We start from the raw sequence: 24,031 nt of genomic DNA, 5'->3' as shown, positions 1-24,031 counted from the left end.
CCAAAAAACTTGAGATTCTGTATTCATTTCCTTCAGCGTTTCTAACTCTGGCATAAAAATGGCTTAGGACTTTATTCAGTTGAACACTTCGTACAGTTTTAAAAGTGCAAGCCAAAGGTGTTTTTTTTTTTTTTTTATTTCAACCAGTCATTGAAAACATGTATTATTATTATTCAGCCGTAGTGATATTAATAGATCAGTTAAATGAGTTGGTCTATGATGTCATACCCGTGCAGTAAGACAATTCTTACAGCATGATCATGTGACTTTCTCAGCCAACCACAGCGCCTAATTTATCCAAGCAATTTTATAAACACAAACAATGCATGTCCAGGATCTGTTCCTGCTTACATGTGTTTGTTGATTAATTTGTTAAAATATAAGTCCAGCTTGAAACCCTTTCGTGCGTGATTTGCTATAATAGTGCTGCATTAAGTTTATGTTATTTTCTGCTTCTCTATTTCCCTGTGTCGTCAGTGCTATATTTTTCACATTTTAAAAAATATGATTGGTTAGATCTTTGTGAAAATCTGACTTGTTTATTTTCCAACTTACTACTATCAGCTTCCCATGCTTTTACTGGGGGAAGTTTTCTTAACGGGAAGCTCAGAGACTGATCAATTACCAGGGAGTAGGTACCATTCTTAATTTAAATAGGACACACTCCTTCTATGTAAAGTTTTGAAAGTTACCGGGAAGTTACGCAAAGTTGAGTTGATTGACTTGGAAAGAAGTTCAGTTTGGGGAACTTTAAAATGTACTTCTTTGTGGGAAAGTTTTTAATCGACTTGCCCCCCTAGTAGCTGATTGATAGCAGTACATCTTGATTTCAAAACACTTTAGCCACCACATGTCTACTGCAGAATCACCGTGAGTGTGTACTGTACCTCATTTTTCCATTAATGATTACAGAAAATATTAGAAAAAAATATAAAATTGTTGATTTAAACAAGGTTCAACTGCAGACCACTTTAAAATGCCATGTCTCCAGAGCATATTTGTGTCAACATAAATTATTGATTTTTTTTTTTTTAATAATTTAGTCGTTGCCAATTAGTTTTTATTATTTTCTCCCCAATTTGAAATGCCCAATTATTTTTAGGCTCAGCTCACCGCTACCACCCCTGCGCTGACTCGGGAGGGGTGAAGATGAACACACGCTGTCCTCCGAAGTGTGTGCCGTCAGCCGCCCGCTTCTTAACACTCTGCAGACTCACCGTGCAGCCGCTTCAGAGCTACAGCGTCGGAGGACAACGCAGTTCTGGGCAGCTTACAGGCAAGCCCGCAGGCGCCCGGCCAGACTACAGGGGTCGCTGGTGCGCGGTGAGCTGAGGACACCCTGGCCGACTTAACCCTCCCTCCCCCCGGGCGACGCTCGGCCATTTGAGCGCCGCCCCCTGGGAGCTCCCGTCCACAGTCGGCTGTGGAATAGCCTGGACACGAACTCGCGACGTCCAGGCTATAGAGCGTATCCTGCACTCTAGCGAGTGCTTTTACTGGATGCGCCACTCAGGAGCCCCCCAAATTACTGATTTTTTGATGCAAATAAAGTGTACAGTAAGCTGGTCCTAAAGGCAAATTAGAAAACAGTTCAAGCTTTAACCAGGCAATAATTAATAATAATTTATTCTCAAGCCTTAAAAGATATGTACGACTGAATTTTAACCCCATGCCATATAAAATGCCATATAAAACCCCATAACATATAAAATCTGAGTCGCTGTGTTGCATGTATGGATAAAGCTACCAACTTTCCAAAGACTACATCTGCAAATAATTAGCAAATACTGTACAGGCTGTCCACTGTTCTTTCAATGAAAACTCTTCCTCGCCTCATTTTTTTTTTGAAGTGGAGCTGTACTGTGTGCTAGTCAACTAATATTTACTCTATTTACTCTCTTTCTGTATGTTATTCTGTATCTGAGCTCTGATTATAAAATACATAATGAAAATACAAATATTTAAGATGCATTTTACTGTTGGAATTTCGTAAAAGACAATTGCATCGTCATGCTGCCTCGCGGTAATTAAGCAATAATATTAAGATCTCAAAAGTTTAGCATTTAATTAATGGATTAATTTCTTTCAGTTTAGGGGCAACTTTAAAAACCTGTTTGGGGTTGCTGTGGTAAAAATAAGGGGATAATGGCAATTGAAGCATATTTAAGTTAGTTACAGTACTTTTTTTTTTTTTTAACCTGAAAGAAAACCACTTGTGAGTATCAGGTTTTGCAGATTGAGCAGGCTTTCTACTTTTGTTTTCTGGACTCTTCTGAGATGGAGTTTTTACACTCAGTAGAAATCCATGTGCTTGAAAGGGTCGTGTTCATTTGTTTCCCCCCCACTGATGTGACAATCATGCAAATCACGTAATCATGTTACTGTTTGGATGTAATGTAGGCGTCTCTAGTTGCTGTATATGAAAGGGCACTGCGGCCATAATGGCTGTGAATAGACATACATTTTGAAAGGCATTACGTGAATAGGCAAGGGGACTCAATTGCCACATGGCTGCCGTTCATTTCGAGCCCTGTGTCTATTTTAATAAACGCAATGTGTCTAAGTATAAAAAATATTTATGTTATGTGATTCCTCGGCGCTGTAAATGCTATTCATAATGGCTAATCCAGCAGGGTATAATTTGATCAAATCAAGCCTCTGCTCTTCCAGAAACTACAATTTTTAGTTTTATTCATACATAAAATTTGCCTTTGAATTTCCTTTAACATATTTCTGTTTTGAAACTCTCTATAAGATACATTTTGAAGGGATGTGCAAATGAAATATTTAACATACTGTATGAAACATACATGGAGTGCTTCTTTAAAAAACAAAAACAACGTTTTTTTTTTCCTTTTTTAGCAGCTATGTCTTGCTATTTGATGACAAAGATAAGACACAGTGTAATTTATGAGAATAGCTCCTCATTAAAATTTTACACTTGCAAAGGCCAACTCGCCACCAATAAAGTAATCTGGAATTGCAGTGTACCCAAAGCCTGAGGTGTAAAGACTAAAAAGGTTTCTTCCAATTAACAAGATTATATTAATACTTTCTGCTTATTAAAATGTGCCACCTTTTATAGTATCCTCTTTAGATAGATCATTTTAAATGTACCTATCAATTTAATGGTGATTTTACGGTGAATGGGATTAATGAGGTAAAATGTACTCCCAAAGTCTCATGGCAAGCACATGGCTAGATTAGGATTGGAAACATAAGACCTCTGTGCACTTTTGCTCTAACAGTTCTGCATGTTTTTTTGTTATTGGCTAGCCATGATATTCAGTATTTTAGAGAAATAACTGAAATGACTGTGGTGTCTCATTATCATAGACACCACTGAATGTTTGTTATTTGTAATGTTATGTAATGTTATTTTTTCTAAAATCAGTATACACCCTTTTATAGTGAACAGGGGATGGCGTGCATGGGGTGCAGTGAACAGGGGACGGTGTGCGTGGGGTGCAGTGAACAGGGGACGGTGTGCGTGGGGTGCAGTGAATAGGGGACGGTGTGCGTGGGGTGCAGTGAACAGGGGATGGTGTGCGTTGGGAGGCAACTAAAATATTGCTAGTCATCATTGGAGCTGGGACGTGCATAGGTACAGGTGTTGAGATGACATGATCCACATACTGTACATATGCATGTCTGCAGCTAACGATCACAATATTCCAATTGCCTCCCTGTGCATCGTAAGTGTTTGCTCCTGTCTGTCCAGGATGCTTGCCAGGATGGGGGCCAGGTCATCTTGTGGAGGTGGACCCCTGCATCTGGAAGTGGAGGCAGCCATGGACGGCACTGTGGGCTCTTGTTGGTGTTCATGGCTGCCCTTATTGCTGATGGTGTCTGAGTCCACAGTGTCACGCTCCTCTGTCTGTGGCAGGGTGCCGGAACTTTTCTCCAGAGGTGGCTCTGGCCCCATGTGACAGAACAGACAGTTTAATGTTAATGTTCTGTGAGTGCACCTATATTTGTGTTGAAAATAAAAAAAAAATCAAACATGTTAGTTTCATTTCTCCTTAAAAAGACAGGCTAGTATTTCTTAATGTTGTAATTCACAGCTTTGATGTGTACAGAATGCATGCACGTTTCACTCAGCATACTCGTGAATAGTTACTCCCCAGAACATAGGTTGTATGTATGCATGTGTGTGTATGTAGACTGAAATCAAATCCTCATGTTGTGATGAGCACATTTGCTAATCACCTCTATATACTTACCAAAGCCAACATCAGGAGCATCGACATCCCCCACACATTCGGGCCCATCAGGGACAGCAAACGTTGTTCCAGGGGGGTGAGTTCCGGTGTGGTGTTAACTCCCCCGCCAGTCTGTGTGGTGGACGTCCGCTGGGCAACCACTTTGGTTCTTAAGCTCTCTTACACCACTCGAGGATGCCGGGACCCGTGTTGCTGTCTTGCTGTATACAGACCTTGGCACCTCGAGCGAGAGAAAGGCTCAGCACACTGAAGAGCTCGTCCCATCTCTCCACTACCTCTGCCATAATGATGACTTCATCCTCTCTGCTGAACCGGACCCGAGTTTTCTTTTGCACTTGTGAAAGAAGAGGTGTATTCTACATTAGCATCAGCTGAATAAGGTACAATAACAGCACTTTGCATATATGTTTGTATAATGAAATAGTTTCAGTGATTTTCTGGAAATGCAGTGATTTACAGTTAAAACACAGTTGCTTGCAGGGTTGGGGTCAATTCCAGTTTTATTTTTTTATTCAAACTCCTACTTCTAAGTAAACTAACCCTGTGCTGTATTGGTATTGTAACTGTGTGGAATAGACTGTGTTAGAATTGGATTTGCTTATAAAACCGAATTGGAAATGGAAAATTGGAATGGACCCCAAACCTGGTTGCTTGTATTGTTACAGCCTGGTGTACTACATATTCATTCTCAAGTATGTAAGGTGCCTTGTTGGATAAATGCTTTAGCCACGCTACTGCGACCACTAATAACATCAACTACATATGAACAATGGTCATAGTGTAGGTTATGCTATTATTATTATTTGTTTATTTAGCAGACGCCTTTATCCAAGGCGACTTACAGAGACTAGGGTGTGTGAACTATGCATCAGCTGCAGAGTCACTTACAACTACGTCTCACCCGAAAGACGGCGCACAAGGAGGTTAAGTGACTTGCTCAGGGTCACACAATGAGTCAGTGGCTGAGGTGGGATTTGAACCAGGGACCTCTTGGTTTACAATATTGCCACTTGATTCTGATTGTAGAAAAAATATGTATTCATGTGTTGGTTTTGTTCTCATTAGTGTCTTGTACAGTAGATATATTGTACAGATACCTATACAATAATAAACATCTACAAAACAACCCGTTCAACTGTACAAAACATAAACAATTTTGTAAACAACTTTCAAAAACAAACTCATTAACAAACAAAACTACAAAAAACAACTGCGTAGGAAAAACACACAAATAAAACACACATTAGAAAACAACTGCACAGGAAATGCACACAAACAAAACACACAGCGAAAACAACTGTAGAAAAACACGCACAAATAAAACACAGACAATGTTAAATGCCTGTAAGAAAAATATTACTACTAAAATAATAATAATATATATATATATAGTAACACATCAGGGAGGGGGTTAATATCCTCCCTGCGTAAAAAAATATGTGCAAATGCATATTGGTTGGGGTAATTGTTTTGTTAATTGTTTTATTATTAATTATCCCATGCACCTGGTGATCATGCAGGGTATTTAAAGGAAGCAGCCAGTCTGTTCAGGGCTGCTGTGTGGAGAGCCCGCTTGATAGTGTGGACAAGCATATGAAAAGAAAAAAGGTAGTGTAAACCTGTTTTGTTTGAATGTTTTGTTTAATTGGCGGGTAAACGGCTTAGCCGTCCTGTAAGATAGTTTAGGTTCCTGTTCTGTGTTTTAGTTATTGATTGAATAGAGCTAGGTGTTTGTTTTTGTTTATTAAAAAAAAATATATACAGTGCCTTGCATAAGTATTCACCCCCCTTGGACTTTTCCACATTTTGTAGTGTTACAACCTGGAATTAAAATTGATTTTTTTGTTACTGATCTATACACAATAGTCCATAATGTCGGGGAAAAGAATCTACATATTTTTCAAAATTATTTACAAATAAAAAACTGAAAAGTCTTGATTACATAAGTATTCACCCCCTTTGCTGTGACACCCCTAAATAAACTCTGGTGCAACCAATTGCCTTCAGAAGTCACATAATTAGTTGAATGGAGTCCACCTGTGTGCAATTAAAGTGTCATATGATCTCAGATTAAATACATCTGTTTCTGGAAGGCCCCAGAGTTTGTTAGAGAGCATATCTAAACAAACAGCATCATGAAGACCAAGGAGCTATCAAAACAAGTCTGGGATAAAGTTCTGGAGAAGCACTAATCAGGGTTGGGTTATAAAAAAATATCCCAAACTTTGAACATCCCCCGGAGCACTGTTAAATCCATTATTAAAAAATGGAAAGGATATGGCACAACCGCGACTCTGCCTAGGGAAGGCCGTCCACCAAAACTCAGTGACCAGGTAAGGAGGGCATTAGTCAGAGAAGCAACCAAGAGGCCAATGGTAACTCTGAAGGAGCTGGAGAGATCCACAGCTGAGATGGGAGAAACATCCATGGGACAACTATAACCCGGACGCTCCACAAAGCTGGGCTTTATGGAAGAGTGGTGAGAAGAAAGCCATTGCTGAAAAAAACCCATATCACATCCTGTTTGGATTTTGCCAAAAGGCATGTGGGAGACACAGCAAACATGTGGAAAAAGGTTCTCTGGTCTGATGAGACCAAAATTGAACTTTTTGGCCTTAGCGCAAAACGCTATGTGTGACGCAAAGCCAACACTGCTCACCACCCTGAGAACACCATCCCCACGGTGAAGCATGGTGGTGGCAGCATCATGTTATGGGGATGCTTTTCATCGGCAGGGATGGGGAAACTGGTCAGGGGGGTGAATACTTATACAAGGCCATGTATATATGCATGCCAGGGTTTTGTGCGTGTATTAATTATTTTACAATCGGACTCTAACCTACTTTTGCTTCCCAAACAAGCGATATCCATCTCCTCCCCTTTCGCGGATTGGAAATGGCTAGTTTTGGTTTCGGGATAAAGAGAATGCGATGTGGAAACTAACAATATTATTGCATAAACACTCTCGCAAGAGCGATCATGGTTTGATTTGGTCCGGCCCTTAGTCTGGGTTTCTCCATTACATTAACAACAAAACATTATTTACAATGAAAACAAGGGGCAGGGACGCAGCCCCTACAGCATTGTTTCTCAACTTTACCATGCATGAATTTAGCATGGCTTCTTGTATTCATTGAGATTTCAGTGTATAACTTTCCCTTTGGGTGCAAGTTGAAGGTTGTATGCTAATCAGAATAAATTTGAGGTTATCATGCTTCCAGTTGAAGTACATGTTTCTTCTAGTCAAAATATTCAGTATGCAGGTTCGTTTTAAGGTTGATAATCCACTTTGCTGTTTTTTTTAGATTCATGATACCTAATCTTCTTTTCTGCAGGTCATGTGGCCTGATTGCAGTCATACGATTAGAACAGGGTGTGATAGGATCCAAGAGCTCTTTAACACAAAAGAGGACAAGTGTCTAGTGCTAATAAGAGGTAAGAATTAATGTAAAGACTCTTAACATGACAGTACCTAATGATGAACATAAAGATACTTTTAACGGTCCTCATATACAAAAGCGTAAAACACAACAATCTCTGCCCTGAATTTTTTTAAATGTCATTCTTTACCATTCCATTAGAAACAAGCTTTTACTGACCTTTCAGAAATTAAATAAGTGATGTGATCTTCCCTCTTTTTAGTTTTGCTTTCATTGCAGTCCTGGAAACATGTGCTCTAAAACTGCCCTTTTATTTAATGTCATTTCTACACTAAGCACACATTTACTAAAGGGCTTTTCAGCTGAACGAGTCTCGGAAGTAAAAAGGTAACATTTTATGGTCCCAAAGGTAAGACAACAGTATTCAGTTTCTTGGAAGACTTGGGTTAAACAATGTATGAAGGTCAGTGGCCCTTGTTCAACGCAGTCTTCATGTAACAATCAATATAAAGATAAGACCTAAAACCATAGTATTGCACAACATAATCCAACCATTATTTCATAGACTTCATAGCAGCATTGAAACTTGCAGCCTGGGAGGGAATTATGTAGTTCTTGCCCTACTGTACTAGTTAATACAGCTTTTTTTATTAATTGTTAAATGTATCTATTTGCTTTCTAGTCATGAGCACTTTATTTAGTCCATTGTCAATTTCATTGACAAGAGATATAAAGGTTGAAGTGAATACCGGGGTGCGTTCAACTGAGAACGTTTGTAACGAACCATATTCACTATGAACAATGCTAGTTTAACACTTCTGTGCTCTACGAACATTTCAAATATGGCACTTGCATCAAGTAGTGTTAATTTATCTGTGATAATGGCTTCCTCTGTTTTGGATGATTTTGTGGATGACAGTGACCTTAGTATGACTTCAGAACTAGTGATGTAGGAGGCTGAGGTAGGTGGCCGACTGTGATGTCATCGTTTTTAATGGATAGAGTTAAATGAAATTTCAAGAGGTGCTTGGATATATGTTTTTAATGCAGGCAACGTCAACTGTACTGATACAGAGAATACAGCATGGTTAAAACTCAAAATGATGCAGATAATGTCATGAATTGGGTTTCTCTGTGATATGTTATGGACTAGAGCAAGCAAACAGTGTGCTCTGATTGGCTGAAAGATCCTCAGTAGTCTTTTATAACCTGCTTACGGCAGCCTAATTTCTGACAAGGAATGACCCGTAATATTGTCACTAAATGGCCCTTTGTCAAGTATTATTGCTTTAAAATGGACTTATACTCTGCAAAAGGAAAACAATGATCTCTAAATACTAAATTGAATCTACCAGTAATTGTCAGCAGTTGATTACACATTTAAAATCTACATAATCTGCATTCATGACTTTACCAAATTTTTAAATAAAGTTCCTCTGGTGATCTCACAGGCATGATCCTTTGAGTTTTACAGTAAATCATTATCTTCCAGTCTTATTCAGTTGACCTAAATGGTAGGGCTTAATATCATCTTTCCAAATGACAGTGATATTTTAGGCATTAGCAAGTATTTAATGTAGAGAATATATTCTCCCTGTTCAGTCTATTGGCTAAAGATAACACAGCAGCTTTATATGTTATTAATGGCAGTCTTCACAGAGTTGTTGACCCAAGCATACTCATTCATGGCAGAATTCTCATCATTTAACCTAAACAACTTTCTAATTAAACTATTTTTCAAAGGAAAAATAAATTGAGATGTGTGTGGGGATTCCCAGAGCTGGAAGCTTCACCTCCACTTGGTATTTTAAAGGATACAAAAATGTACGCCATAATTAAATGGCAGAATCGGATCTTTTAGTTTTTTCCTTTTGTGCATAAAATAATTGTTTACTCCTATTGTACAATAATTATTCCCTTGTGATTTACACATGCTTGTCTCCCATCTTCTTTTGGGTACTATATACACACCAAATACCACACACCTTTCTGACACTATAGGAAGTGTGTGCCAAAACATAATTTTCTACCTTTAGGAAATATTTGTCAAATTAAACACACACATCACATTGCTAACTTCTTGTGAAAGAGATGGCTACAGTGCTTTATTAAATAATAAAATAAGATTTAAATAAAACACAACTACACAAAAGAAAACGGCACATTGGTCAAACAAACGGAACAAAACAAGTATCGTGCTGGTGTAGACCCAGCATGCTTTAGCAATTGTTTTATATTTAATGATTTTAGGTTACCTTCTCACTCTTCTCTAGTTCATCACTCTGAACACTCTCACCGAGTGCAGCCAAACTGCTGATCTTTTATAATTTGTGACCGCGGAACTAACTAACTATCGATTATTCAGGCTGTGTGGTCCAGTGGTTAAAGAAAAGGGCTTGCAACCAGGAGGTCCCCGGTTCAAATTCTACTTCAGCCACTGACTCATTGTGTGACCCTGAGTAAGTCACTTAACCTCCTTGTGCTCCGTCTTTCGGGTGAGACGTAATTGTAAGTGACTCTGCAGCTGATGCATAGTTCACACACCCGAGTCTCTGTAAGTCGCCTTGGATAAAGGCGTCTGCTAAATAAACTAATAATAATAATAATAATAATAATAATAATAATAATAATAATAATAATAATAATATTATATTATCCCTCTGTCACATTCTGCACGGATTTACTAAGTCTGCATGACTGTCAGCTCTTTAAACAATCAGTAGCTGACAGTCACGCATTCTCACAAGGTATAAAACAATGGCAAACAATATGTCGGATGGTACCTCGCTCGTCCTTGCCAAACAATAAATCATAAACCCGGCTTTTTGCTGTCGTATGTGTTTTTTATGCAGGTTGTACAAGGACTGTGGCGGGTCAGCAGATTTTAATGTAAATTTGGGGCTCCAGTTTTTATTACCATTTTTCACATTTTTTTCCTTTTTTTTTTTTTTTTTTTTTTTTTTTTTTTTTAATTTTAGAAAGCGGTATGATTAGCGTTGAAATCAGTATGTGGTAAAAGAGTTTAAAAATTGGTAGCCTACTGCTTAAATCGGTAGCATTGGTAGTATGTATGCCATACATTTAACTTAGTTTCTTACAAAAGCGTCTTCTTTGCACTGAATTGTGGGATTCTAGTCCTGGGCAAGGTGTTATCTCCTAAACCCGACAGACATTGCACTTGCTAGTTTGTCAGCATATTTTACTGTAAGTTTACGGCCTTGCTACAGCTGTATGGCAGTGGATGAGAGGGAAATTAGTCTCCAATCGTTTTTTAAACCACTCAGTGTGGAAGTTAATTGCCATTGATTGGTACTCCATTGTAAAGATTAGGGAAGAACAGCATTCCTTGTACTAATCAATAAATAGGTGTGTTTTGTTCCATTTAATACCTGCTGACAAATACTTCTAAAAGGTAATTAACAGCACGCCCGTAACTAAAACATACCATAAAAAAGAAACCGAATAACCAAACATTCAACAAAATACTGGAATATACAATTATAATTGATACAAACATTTTGTATTACATTCTATTTATTTCAGTTCAAATGCCTGTTTTAGGAAATTCGGGATGCATGAGATAGACTAATGTATCTTTTTATATATATATATATATATATATATATATATATATATATATATATATTATACTAAACATCACTGTCATTGGAAATGCACTTTATATTCACTAGGGAGGAAAGGTAGAAGTGGCAGTAAGGTCACCTAGAGAACAATTTAGAAAGTTACCTGCCAAATACATTATTTATTGTGGCTGTAAAACAAAGCCTGAGCTCCAATCAGCTGGCTCTTTTCTGGTTGAAAACGTAGCCTTCGGGACCTAAAGTGGTACAACATTATGGCTTCCTTGATAAATAATGGTTGACAGGTGGGACTGAGAGCAAATTTAAGTTTTATTTAAGGACCATGGAGATAAAAGCAAAGCATTTGCTCTAATTAAGCCTATATAAAGAATGGAGGAAATTAAATATCTCATTTAGGACAAGCTCTACTGAAACCCAAAGGGGGTCATCTAATGGCTAGTGCTTGTGGTCTTTACAGAAAGATGCTGGATGTTAATAAAGAAATCCACTCTTTTGTAACTGATATTGTGACATCTTCAAGGTTTTCTTTGTTTGATTTCAGCCTGTATGTTCTTGAATCAATCTCTTATTTTTAAATGAAAACGCCAGAAAAAAATAGTTGGTTGATTACTGTATTAAATGCTGCAACACGGAGCTTATTGTTGAATAATGATGATTATCATATAGCAATTAAAGAGAAAAAAATACCAAAGAAACGATCCAATTTTATCCGCATTCGCATGCATGTAAAGTAATTTTTCATTTTATTCCTGACAACCCTGTGATCACTCAGGTATGTGTGTGTATATATATATATATATATATATATATATATATATATATATATATATATATATATATATATATAGTTACAAAGGAAACCATGTATGTTTGTGTAACAGGTAGAGGCACATACATCAACCATGTATGCATGCATGTGTGTGTCTAACAGATAGAGGTACATATAGAAAGCAGGTGGAAAAGTTTCCTTATAGGAAAGGGATGCACAATCGTGGCAAGGGAAGCAAGATCACCCCTCAAACCTCAACGCCCCAGGAGTCAATTTACATATGATTTCAAAGTAGCTGATAACCTTTATTTTGATGCCAAGCGAATCTGACATGGGAAACGTAATCCTTGCAAATAGCTGATTAAAAGATTATGCCTTTATTTCTCCTTTCGTACACAGTGAATTCATTTGAAAAGAAAATAACAATATTCTGCACTATTCTATTAGCTACTGCTTTTTTAAAATCAAATCGGATATAAATCATCAGTCGAATAGCTAGTTTCTTATTCATCCCTCGATAAACAATATGTCAAGGAAAGGATTTTTATCTTGCCTCAATCCACTATGTCCCTGCTGTGTGCCAGAGTTCGCCTACCCTCTTCAGTCGTCACCTGCTTTTATGGCTTTGTCTAATTTATGGGCAGGGGTACCATGAAAGGTGAGGACAAATGCCAAATAATGTAGTGTAAAATATGTATATTGTAGTAGTGTTTAGTCTGTTTTAATAAATCTATCGCATGAGCTTTCTGACTGAACCAGAAATAAAGCAGCAGTTAATTACTGTAAACCCTGTATATCGGTCTCCTTTTTTATTCATGAAAGTGTTTGTTTTTTTAAAACTGAAAATGATATGAAAATTAATACATTGACAAATAACTGTCACTTAAGTTGTGATTAAAAGGAAATTAACTAAAATTATGACTTGCATTGTATCTGTTTACCTTGAAATAATGAATCAAGATATTTCACTGTAATATGCCATATTCCCAATGTTGTGATTTCGAACAAAGCAAACCGAAGCTGGTATGATTTGGTTAGGGCTTACCAATCGATGAAAAGGAGTGTGACAGGACATCATCACTGGCAATGCTGTTTCAACCAGGAAGGGAGACTCAGAACACATTTACCGCAAACAAACGCCACAAGGGCCAAAATAAAAGGTCTACAAAACTCAGACACATAGACTAACAGACGGGACATGACAGCACGGAACACGAAAAACCTCCACCTCTCACCAACATCAATGCTAATCATTACTCCCTAACACCAAATGATCACCCTTTAAATACACCTCTGGCTGTGTTTTTGCAGGGAGGATTTAAACCCTCTCCCTGCCACCCAATAGTCTCCACACCAAACTTGCACACGTGCACAGGCAGGGCTTTCAGCCTGCCACATGGAGTCAAAGATCAAATCAAGAGAAACTGACTTTTCCTTAAACGTGGAATGTGTTTCAAAGCTCTTTTCAAAATGGCCCCTCTAGTGCACTGATGGTGTAAGGATTATTGCCCACATTGTCAAACAGATAACACAGCAATAATGATCCATGATGTGGTACGGAACAAGAAAACCAGAGCACTTGTTATGGGTTTTTTTTGTGATTTAGAGGACAGATCTCAAACCCCAGTGCACTAGAGTGGCCATTTTGAAAAGAGCTTTGACACAGAGTTTAAAGTTATAAGTGTAGAAAGTTGTCAATATGCTAACAATGAAAAGAGAAATTGCAGGTACATTATTTAAACAGTTTGTAGCAACACATGGGGACATAACACTATTTCTCTTAAGGCCAATACATATTTTGTAAATAAGTCAGGCACCTGTGGTATGGGCTTCGGTTAAAATCATACTAATCATTATTTATTTAGCTTCTCTAATACGTTGCTTTACCGCAATATAAAATGCATTTCATCCCTCATTGTGTGTGTGTGTGTACACAAAATTCCAAGTCCTGCTGAGATATATATATAGCCTCTATACTCCTTCAAAATCTTTTACTGTCACAGACTACAGCAACACCGTACGGCTCAGTTCATACCTCCATAGCCACATTAGTTAACGTGTTCGAATGGCTTCGAAAGGCTTATTAGTGACTTTTTTTTTACAAGGTGAGGCAAAGTAATAGTGTTGATAGAAAGAAGTACATATCAGCCTAATAAGGAATAATACATTTGTTTGGTAGTCCGCGATTTGGCGAATCCAGCTTATTAATATTCCAATGCGCATTAGCAAGTGCCTCTGTCATTTGTCATGGCTGGCTACAGCCCTGATGAATATTATAATAACGTTGCTTGTGCAGAGAAACATAAACCCCAATGTTCTTATTGTGAAGTAACTATTGGCAAAGACCAATTTTCAGAGTGGAATAATTGTACCAGTATAAAAACAAGTTGAAAACATCTTATCTGTAGGATGAAACACTTACATTATTCTGAGTTGTTCTGTCTGCATTATGTGTCTAAAAATGGAAAATTTCACAAAGCTGTGTGTTCATTTTAGATCATTAAACTGAAACCCCATTAGCTAGTTTGCAGTGTTGTATACTCACAATTCCAAATCATTTAAATATCCCACTTAAAATTATAGCACAACATACAACATGTGTTACTACATTGTAGCAGCAGTAAGACATGAGTTCTGGTGGTTCTTAAACAGAAAATGATATTTTCCCTTTTATGCTGTAGTCACTTTTTTTCTTTCTCCTTTTTAGGCTTACTCCTGCTGTTTCCACAAACATGTTTCTTGTAGATTTCCATTTGGAAAGAAAACAGTGGGTATTAAAATGCAAAACCTGCATTTGCTTTCCTACACCCTGCCTGACAGCTGAAGAGTAAGACCAGTGCACCACATCAGCCATTAGTAGAAGAGCGGCACTTTGATTTCCACCAGGCCTTCCTTTATTTAATAGGGCTGAAATATTGATTTAACATTTACAGATGCAATTCCAAGCACTGCCAGAGGTTAGAGAGACAGAAAAAGCTGGCAATGCCAGTCAGTTCCCAGGCTATAATGAAATCCCCTACTGTGTCTGTCAACATATCTCATGTACAGGTCATTTCCCACGTGGACTCTTGTAGCATTTGAAGTATTCCCATTCCTCCGGATTTTATTTGATGTTGCAATATACATACAAAATACCCTATAAAGCCTTTAGGGAACTGTATTCTTATTTACTCCACATGGCTCAGCAATGCAGGTTATTTTTATTTTTTATTTTTTATATAGAAGTACTAAAGAAACCAGTTGACATAGTGTTTTGTTTTTTAATAAATTGTCAAATGTACACAATTTGCCAGAAATGCTGATAAATGGGGAAAAAAACAGTGGTGATAGAGTTTAATCGTGTGTCATTTAAGCTTGGGTCCCTATTTTCTGCACTGGGTGACCTTTAATAAAACTAGAACATCCATCACCAGTAATAATAGAGAAGAGGAGCTGTTGGTATTCCACTAGTTTGTGATAAGATTTCAGACTCTCCAAGGATTTAAGGCTTAGCTAATCAATTTTGGTCAAACAGACATTTTAATAAAGTACATCACTATAGTAATCATACTTGCATCTTTATTACAGTGCTGTTCCTGGTACTGTACCCACTGAAATTGTCATTACTGAAATCCAATGGGGGAAATCAATAAATGTAATTTTAAAAAATGTATTGGAACTTATTGGATGTTTACATTGTAAAGGTATGATCAAGTTCTGTTCTACAGGTTTTATTGAATAGCACCATAGAACAAAGAAATAACATGGGTGGAACTCAAACTTTGTTACCATATACAGCACTCCAGTAAGGCTCTGAAGAACAGATGTGACGGAGTGCCATCCAAGTCTGGATTCTTCTGACTAAACTAGCTTTTGGGCTGAGGTTGTTAAGGGCAGTTACCTACATATGACTACTGTAGGCTACAGTACCAGTTGGTTATCCTATTTCAACGTTGTATATGTTGGGACTGTAAGTGGCTCCACTAAGTTTCATTTTGAAATAAAATATAATTTAAATGTTGCCATTAAAAAAAAAAAATAGATTGAGTTTTAAATAGTCTGTATCTTGATCTACAATATACTGCCAAATGTTTACAACTTTAACACTGCATATGTCTTTCTTGGAACGACATGCATGTTTTGTTTTATCATCAGGACACGGGGTGACTATATTTTGACATAAGGATAAAAATGTGTCTTTTTTTTTTTTTAGGTAAGCAATGTATGCAAGTAATTTTAAATAGACCACAAAGAAAGGTAGTTCTGAACATGCAGTATTCTACGATTGGAGACCCTGAATCAGGCCTTATTCATCTGCACAGTACCAAATCAATAAGGAATACCATTTTTTGAATACGCACATTAAAAAGCGAATGAGATGCAGATGCCTTCATCCCAAACAGGATGGATAGAGTTAAGGGCACTTGAGACTGGAAATGTCCCATTGAGTGGCACTCCCAAAATACATGTAAATTGTTGCAAGGCTGACCAAGCTGGCATCTAGGTCAGTTTGAGTCTAGAATATAGTATAGAATACATTTGAAATGTTTGAGTCTTATGAGCCCTATGGATTATTTTAAAATGCATTACCTGGTGTACTGTGTTTATTTGTGGGTTTTCAAATTCAGTTTCCAGAGGTGGTTTGGCTGTGGGAGTAATTAATTGTTTGTATATGAAGACCACTTAATCAAACCCCTGGAGGGTCTTGTTGGATGATGACGTATGAATGACCAAGTTGAGAAGGTAAAAGTACGGCCCCTTAACAGATTAACAGAACAGATTTATTAATAAATGTAACATATATATATATATATATATATATATATATATATATATATATATAAATATATATATATATATATATAATCTGAAATGTGTTTTCAAATTAGTGCAGAATAAATACTGAATTGATATTTGCTTTGTTGAAACGCACTCATGCCAAGTACTTGCATTGTTGTACATAACCTCATTGATAACTACACAGATTGTAACAACAATACATGGGACATAATACAACATACGTATTTTAACAGCTTAATCTGTAGGAGTCAATTGTTAATCTTGGCCTTTTTCCACTCTGCTCAGTGGGTGACTCGGCTGATAAAAGTTCCAGTCTTTGGCTCTGGGGCGCTTTAAAAAAAGCTACTATGGATTTTTAGTGTCCTGTCTTTACTTCATTTATTTTTTCTTTAGTATAGTATGCACTTCCAATGATTAAAAAAAAAAAAAAAAAGCATTTTGAAATACAGCAACTGAATGATGTTGACGTAGTTTACTTTCATTGGTTAATTTGCCTTGCTACGGTGCATACAGCACTACTGTTGGATGACAATGACGGGTGAGTGGAATCCGAGCCTGATCCACTTTATACAGCTGAACTTTCTGATCCGGCTCCAGTGAAACTAAACTCCATAATTTTTTTTTTATTTTTTTTTAAATCGTGTTAATACAATGTGCTACTGATCTTACGGTTTTGTTTTAAGTCAGTTTGTGTAAAAATGATGCAGCATACATTTATCATTTTAAATGTTTAAAATTTCCCAAATAAATCATTGTCCTCCCCATCCCCATCAAATCGCACCCTGGCTGTAGAGATGTGCTCCTCCATCAGAATGGGTCCATTGAGAGCAAAATCCAGTATAACTCCAGACATATGTGTGTATTTTGGGATAAAGATTTTGTCATCCAATTTGATGCAAATGTCTTGCTTTACGTGCATGAGAAGCTTTCTCCATGCATGAATAGTGTTTCTCAAATTTTCATTTGCATACATTTAGGCAAGTTGTTAGTCTAAATTACAAACTGAAGTTCCCCAAAATTGAAAAAAGATGTAGTGAGGCCAGCATCTCGGGTGGGTTATTAGGTTCCTACTTGTTCTATTAATCTCCTTACTTGTTATTCAAGACAAGTGACTGGCGTCATTCATTTTAACCTCTACTATCTTGCTTTCAGCTCATCAAATCAAAGTTTCTCCTAATTATAACTTTTAAAAAAATGCAGATTTATCATGTTTCTGATGTCCCTCCTTTTCTTCACACTATGCAACATTTGTAATTACCTCGTTAAGCAATGTTGGCAGCTGACAATGGTTTTGTTCTGAATCACACAGCCGATAATGCCTTGTCCATAAAATTGGGCATGTTAAGGATTCGTGTCCTCACTCGACTGTGCACAGTATGCTTCATAATTTCAGCTTGCCATCTTCATTCTGTGGCAAAAAGGGACCTCTTTTAATGCTAGACTTACCTGAAAGTATATCATTACAATTATTTTTTTTTGTTTGTACAAGACAAATATTTGCAGCTGCTTGATTTAGTTTATACTACACTTATACATTGGTGATATTTTGTTGAACGTTATCACATAAAAGCTACTAAACTTTCTTAATTTTATTTAATGACATTTACCATTTTTAACAGATAGTTCATGCTGGAAAAGAAAGTTTGAAATATGATTATAGCATTGTGATAATTTTACAATTAAATGATATCTTACTTATTTGGAAATTTACTGTAGCTTGGTAACACATCGATACACAATGCTGCATAATAATACTGTTTTTTTTTCTTTTGATTTACATTTTCTGCAAGCTGAATCCACTGTGCACATTGTCTGTGTCTCTAGTCCCAAATAATATGATTCATAAGTACCTAGATAGCAATTGACACAATTTCTTTCTTGTTGTAAATAAAGCTTTCATGTTCTGAATAGATATTGATAACGTATCAGTCATATTTTGTAATGACACATGTGGGAGATCCTCAACTGACTTCTCCAGGATTGATCAGAAAGAGGCACAGTCCTGAGGACTTATTCTTAAACATGTCTATTCTTAACATGTGTAGACTGTTGTGTTATTGCTTCCACAACAGTATGTGTCAAAGTAGTCATGATCCATCACTGTTAAATCCCTTCAGTGCGTGATTGATTTCAAACTTAGACCAGACATTCATTGCAATGCATACTATTTTATCAATAATTCTGAATAAGTTAAATCTCAGTAATAATGTACAGTCATAAATGAGAAAGGGTTCATTGGAAAATGAGTAAACTAAACTCTTATACTGCACACATCTGCATGAAAAGAATAGATGTTGAGAAATTGGGTATTCGCATCCAAAACTGTGGTGTGTTGTGCCTACTGTTTGAATCTGTTGCATAATTATACATCGTAGTGCAAAAACCCAAGGGGTAAGATTGGTCTGTAGACTTTGGATTCTTTATTTTTATAGAAACACAATTTCTGCTGGCTTGTTAATTTGTTGTGATTCTGTTCTACTCTTGTTCTATTGACGTATGTGAGACTGACATATCCTGAGCCACTTTTCATGAGCAGTCATGTGTGTCAGGCCTGGCACCACTCGTTGTTTGGTTGACAGGGCTGCAAGATGACTGCACACTGATCCAGAAGCAGAGTTATTATACAGCAGAAGTTGTTGGAAGCCTTAACCTTATCATGTATGACAGGCAGCTACTTGAATCATATTCATTTACTGTGCAGCACAGGTAGCTTAAGAATATCATTAACGTATGTGTTTTTCTATGTATAATGTTTGCACCAAATGGCACATGACTTTTCCTTCAAATATCAAACATTGTGTTCATTGTAGTAAATCTTTTAGGCAGAATTTAGTTAAGATGATTTGTTCTGGGGGCTCCCGAGTGGCGCATCCAGTAAAGGCACTAAACGTGGAGTGCAGGATGCGCTCTATAGTCTGGACGTCACGAGTTTGAGTCCAGGCTATTCCACAGCTGACCGTGGACGGGAGCTCCCAGGGGGCGGCGCACAATTGGCCGAGCGTCACCCGGGGGGAGGGAGGGTTAGGTCGACAAGGGTGTCCTCGGCTCACCGCGCACCAGCGACCCCTGTAGTCTGGCCGGGCGCCTGTAAGCTGCCAGAGAGCTGCGTTGTCCTCCGATGCTGTAGCTCTTGGGTGGCTGTATGGTGAGTCCGCAGTGTGAAAAAAAGTGGTCGGCTGACGGCACACGCTTCGGAGGACAGCGCAGGGGTGGTAGCGGTGAGCTGAGCTTAAGAAATAATTGGCCATTCGAAATTGGGAGAAAATAATAAAAATAATTGGCAACGACTAAATTTATTAAAAAAAAAAAAATTGTGCCAAACTTTTGCAATATTATTAACTTGCCATAACAATACTTCTCAGGTGAGTTGGTTACCGTGTGCATACAGTATGTCAATGAGTATATACTTATTATATCTTTGTACAGCTGTGAAATAAGTGTTCTTTCTGTTTTTTAATTAAATAATGTATTTGATTTGTGGCTTGTTGTGTGTTTGGTTTTCAGACATCTATGTGCATTTACAAAGTGGCCCTGTCACCATGTTCGACTACGAAAGTCAATCTTTTTGGATAATTTGGTGTAAGCAAGCCAAATTCACCAGCACATTTTCACATTATCTCATACAAAGTATATATCATTACATATAATATTCTTTCCCCCAACACATGCTCATTAAAAAATAATGCAGGGGTGAGCTTTTCAAGACATGCTTGTGCAAACCTCTGAGCGACCAACAGCTACTGAGTTATGTAGCTAATACCGTTATACTTTCTGGTTACCTTATCTTTTAGGCTAGACAAAGGTTTACATTGCTCTCTTTTAGTGATCATTAATCTAAATATCTAACAAACCATTACAATACTATATCTTGTTCATGTGGGTGTCATGTTATTGTATAACATGTGTTCTTCATAATGATCACATGATCACAATTCATGTTGGCTGTGCTATGAATTTCTTGCCTGCCTTTATTGGAATGTCTTTGATAATGATCTTTATGAAAAGGAAATAATTTACTTTTACACCTAAAGCAAATGCTGTAGCTTTCTTGACAGATAGGAAAATAACTCACAGGAAAGAATTTTACACCTAGGCGTTTGAATTTAGTTTGTGCTCTGTGTCACTTAATTTATCTTCAGTCGCTACTTCCAAAAGGGAATTGTAATTTTGAGGTCAAAAGCTGTGGGATGTTATTTTCTATTCTTTGTTGGTTTATTCAGACTCACTAAAATGCTCTATTTTCTGGCCACTATTAGCTTTAACCCTTTAAGGACTGCAAGCATGTATATAAGATCATACTGCAGTGTGTTTCTGGGATAGTAATCTTGTGAACACAATAAAAAATGTAAGTCATTTTCTTGATTTTCTTGGTCACCATGCTTTACAAGACAGCTCTGAAATCTACATCATTGGATAGAGGAGGGATTAAATATCACTCGGCAACGTCACGTTTACAGTCTAGAAGCCTGTTGTCAAATGCTATTTTGCAAGTCTGTTTTGTGTAGTAATCTGTTACATTTTTTCCACTGCCTTTTAGTGAAGTTTAATTCCAGGTCATTGTTATTATGTTTATAATAGATACCCTTTACAAATACCAAGACTTGTGTATGAATGGTTTGGTTTGAGGAGCATGACAACAGCATCTTCCATGGTCACCACAATCCCCGAATCTCAATCTAGCTGAGCATTTTTGGGATAAAGTTGCACAACTCATTTGTTCTCACAATCCCCTTGCATTAAAATATGAATGACTGAATGGATTAACATCCCACGAGACACCTTCTACATCCTTTTGTCGTTTTTGTGTCAAGGCTGTGATCGGGGCAAATGGTAGACCAACCCTATTTTACAGTAGGTACAAGTATCCAGGCAGTGTTTAGCTATCTCTGAATTTAAAAAAAAAAAAATCTATTTGAGTAGTGGTTAGGGCTCTGGACTCTTGACCGGAGGGTTGTGGGTTCCATCCCCGGTGGGGACACTGCATCTGTACCCTTGAGCAAGGTACTTTACCTACATTGCTCCAGTAAAAACCCAACTGTAAAATGGGTAATTGTATGTAAAAATAATGTGATATCTTGTAATAATTGTAAGTCGCCCTGGATAAGGGCGTCTGCTAATAAATAAATAATAATAATAACTGTTTTACAAAATACAGGACACAGAAGCATTGAAGGATATTGACAATAGGGATGTTCTGGCAGCCAGATATTTAGAATTCTGTTCAGCTTAATGCCCACTTAATTGAAATAATTTGTTTAATAAATTATTCAAGACTCGGACAAAGAGAAAGGGAAAGCTTGTGACACACTTTACCCAAACTGAATCTGGAAAAAAAAAAAAAATGTTCAATTTTTATTAAACTTTTTTTTTGTTGAAAACATTGACAGTAATGTTTTGGTCACTACTAATGTCATACGTTTCCATTTGGGTCACATCACATTCAATTTAACAGGGGCCTATCCCAGAACATACATTGCGATCTCTGAATAGGGCCCTAGTACAGTTTTCATTTCTAACAAAATAATTAATAAAATTGTCCATGCCATGCACATCCATTCACAGTATAAGGGCCCGATTGTGAGGAAACGTGGGGCAAAGTGTTTTACATTTGCGTTGGATTGCGCTGTCCTTGTCATGTTGTGATTTTGAAGGGAGATGGGCACTGGCGGAATTTCGTTAGCACTGACCAATGAAGAAAAAGTGGGAGTCAGAAACTGCTAGCAAATCAGGAACAACTGGTGTTCTCTTTAAGAAAACATAGCTCTAGCGTGGCCTTTGCTGGGATTTTGATAAACAGAAAACGTAAAGCTTTTGTCCTAGCACCATTTGTTAATTAAGTATTTACATTCCTTGAAACATTTTGGCAGATGTGACTCCAGTGTTTCGTTATATTTATTCATCCATCCTTTCCAATAAAGAGCCTAAAAGATTTATATAGGAACTGTGATTTGGAATGTGGATTCATTAACTTTAATAATGCTGTGAAAATAAAGTTTTGTATGAAACACTTTTCCAATACAAGGGCCTACATCTCATACGTCAATTTCTGGAAATAATTTAGTCCAACATGTTTTAAATTTGCATATGCATTATTTTGCTGTCTGTCTGCTAATATGCTTCAAACCCAACACACAAAGAAAAGGTACATTTAGAAATATTAAATGATCTGGCAAACACAGGTGTGATATATGGACTTTATATTCAAGAAAAGTTTTCATATTTTAGAAACCTTTATTATTTTAGATCAAATAATGTATTCCAGATCATGTATTTTTTTTAAGAGATTATTTTCTTGTGTGGAGTTTGAAATATATACAAATTCCAAAAGGTGCCACACAGCTAATGGTTATGTGCATATTCAAATCTAAAACACTTCCAGTAATTACGAAGCATGGAATATATTTGAATTCATTATTTTTTTTCATGTTAATCTGTATTTTTTAGAGCAGCCCTAAAGTTAACAAAGGCATGTTCCACATTACAGTTCACACAGCTGTATTATCTATGTGTGTTTGCTCTATCGCTGTCTGTCTCGCTCATTCACCACTTGCTGTTCCCTTTTCGTTACAGGATCAACAGCACCAGAGTTTCAAATAAACCTCCCCTTACCTGGTTAGTTTGAGATGCAGTCACCCAATTTGCTCTATCATCAAAATCGCTCAAAGCTAACATGCAAAAAGTTATGCCAACCGCTGGCACTAACGCAGATGGAAAAGTAGTCACCAAAATTGCATTGCAGGGCACGGCAAAGGCAGTTTGCTCCCATTTGTGCAATTCTTTCATCAAAATCAGGGGCAAACGCGTTTCAGGCCCATAGTCTCAAATGTGTAGTTTAGAAAGAAATCTCTAAAGTCTAAAATATATGCCTTTTCAAGCTGAACTGTTTGGGATGTAAGTACATCTGGCAAATCTATAAACCCTGTGGCTTCCTACATACCTTTATACAAACAATCATTAATTAAAAGATTCCTTGTGATATTTTTTTGTAAACTATCACATCAGACTTCTGAGAATAGCTGGATGATTATGCTAATAAGCACTTAATTGGGTGAATTTGGTATGCTCGTTAGGTAGTTCAGAATGTTGATAAAATATCTGCATTTCATTTGGGATAAATTGAGTATTTTTATTTATTTATTTTTTACTTGAATACCTATAATAACCTACTGAGAATACTAAATCAGGAGAAAATTAACCAATATGAAGTATCACAACTTCTTTTGGCATAACGACCTTCTGAGAATTTTGTCCGTACTACACAAGGTTAATGAAATATCT

General features: G+C 37.1%; 1 long non-coding RNA gene across 1 annotated transcript in view; it reads left to right on the top strand.

Annotated features, from left to right (window-relative positions):
* Positions 1-5,783: 5,783 nt before the first annotated feature.
* LOC131737540 (uncharacterized) overlaps positions 5,784-24,031 on the top strand; it is a 36,592-nt gene continuing 18,344 nt past the window's right edge. Inside the window, exons 1-2 of the long non-coding RNA XR_009329184.1 lie at positions 5,784-5,831; positions 7,559-7,658. This is a non-coding gene — a long non-coding RNA (uncharacterized LOC131737540). The remainder of the gene's footprint in view (positions 5,832-7,558; positions 7,659-24,031) is intronic.

The sequence above is a fragment of the Acipenser ruthenus genome, chromosome 7 (assembly GCF_902713425.1).
Source record: "Acipenser ruthenus chromosome 7, fAciRut3.2 maternal haplotype, whole genome shotgun sequence".
NCBI lineage: Eukaryota > Metazoa > Chordata > Actinopteri > Acipenseriformes > Acipenseridae > Acipenser > Acipenser ruthenus.
The sequence above is the reverse complement of the archived record's forward strand: the minus strand, read 5'-3'. Positions and strand labels throughout refer to the sequence as shown.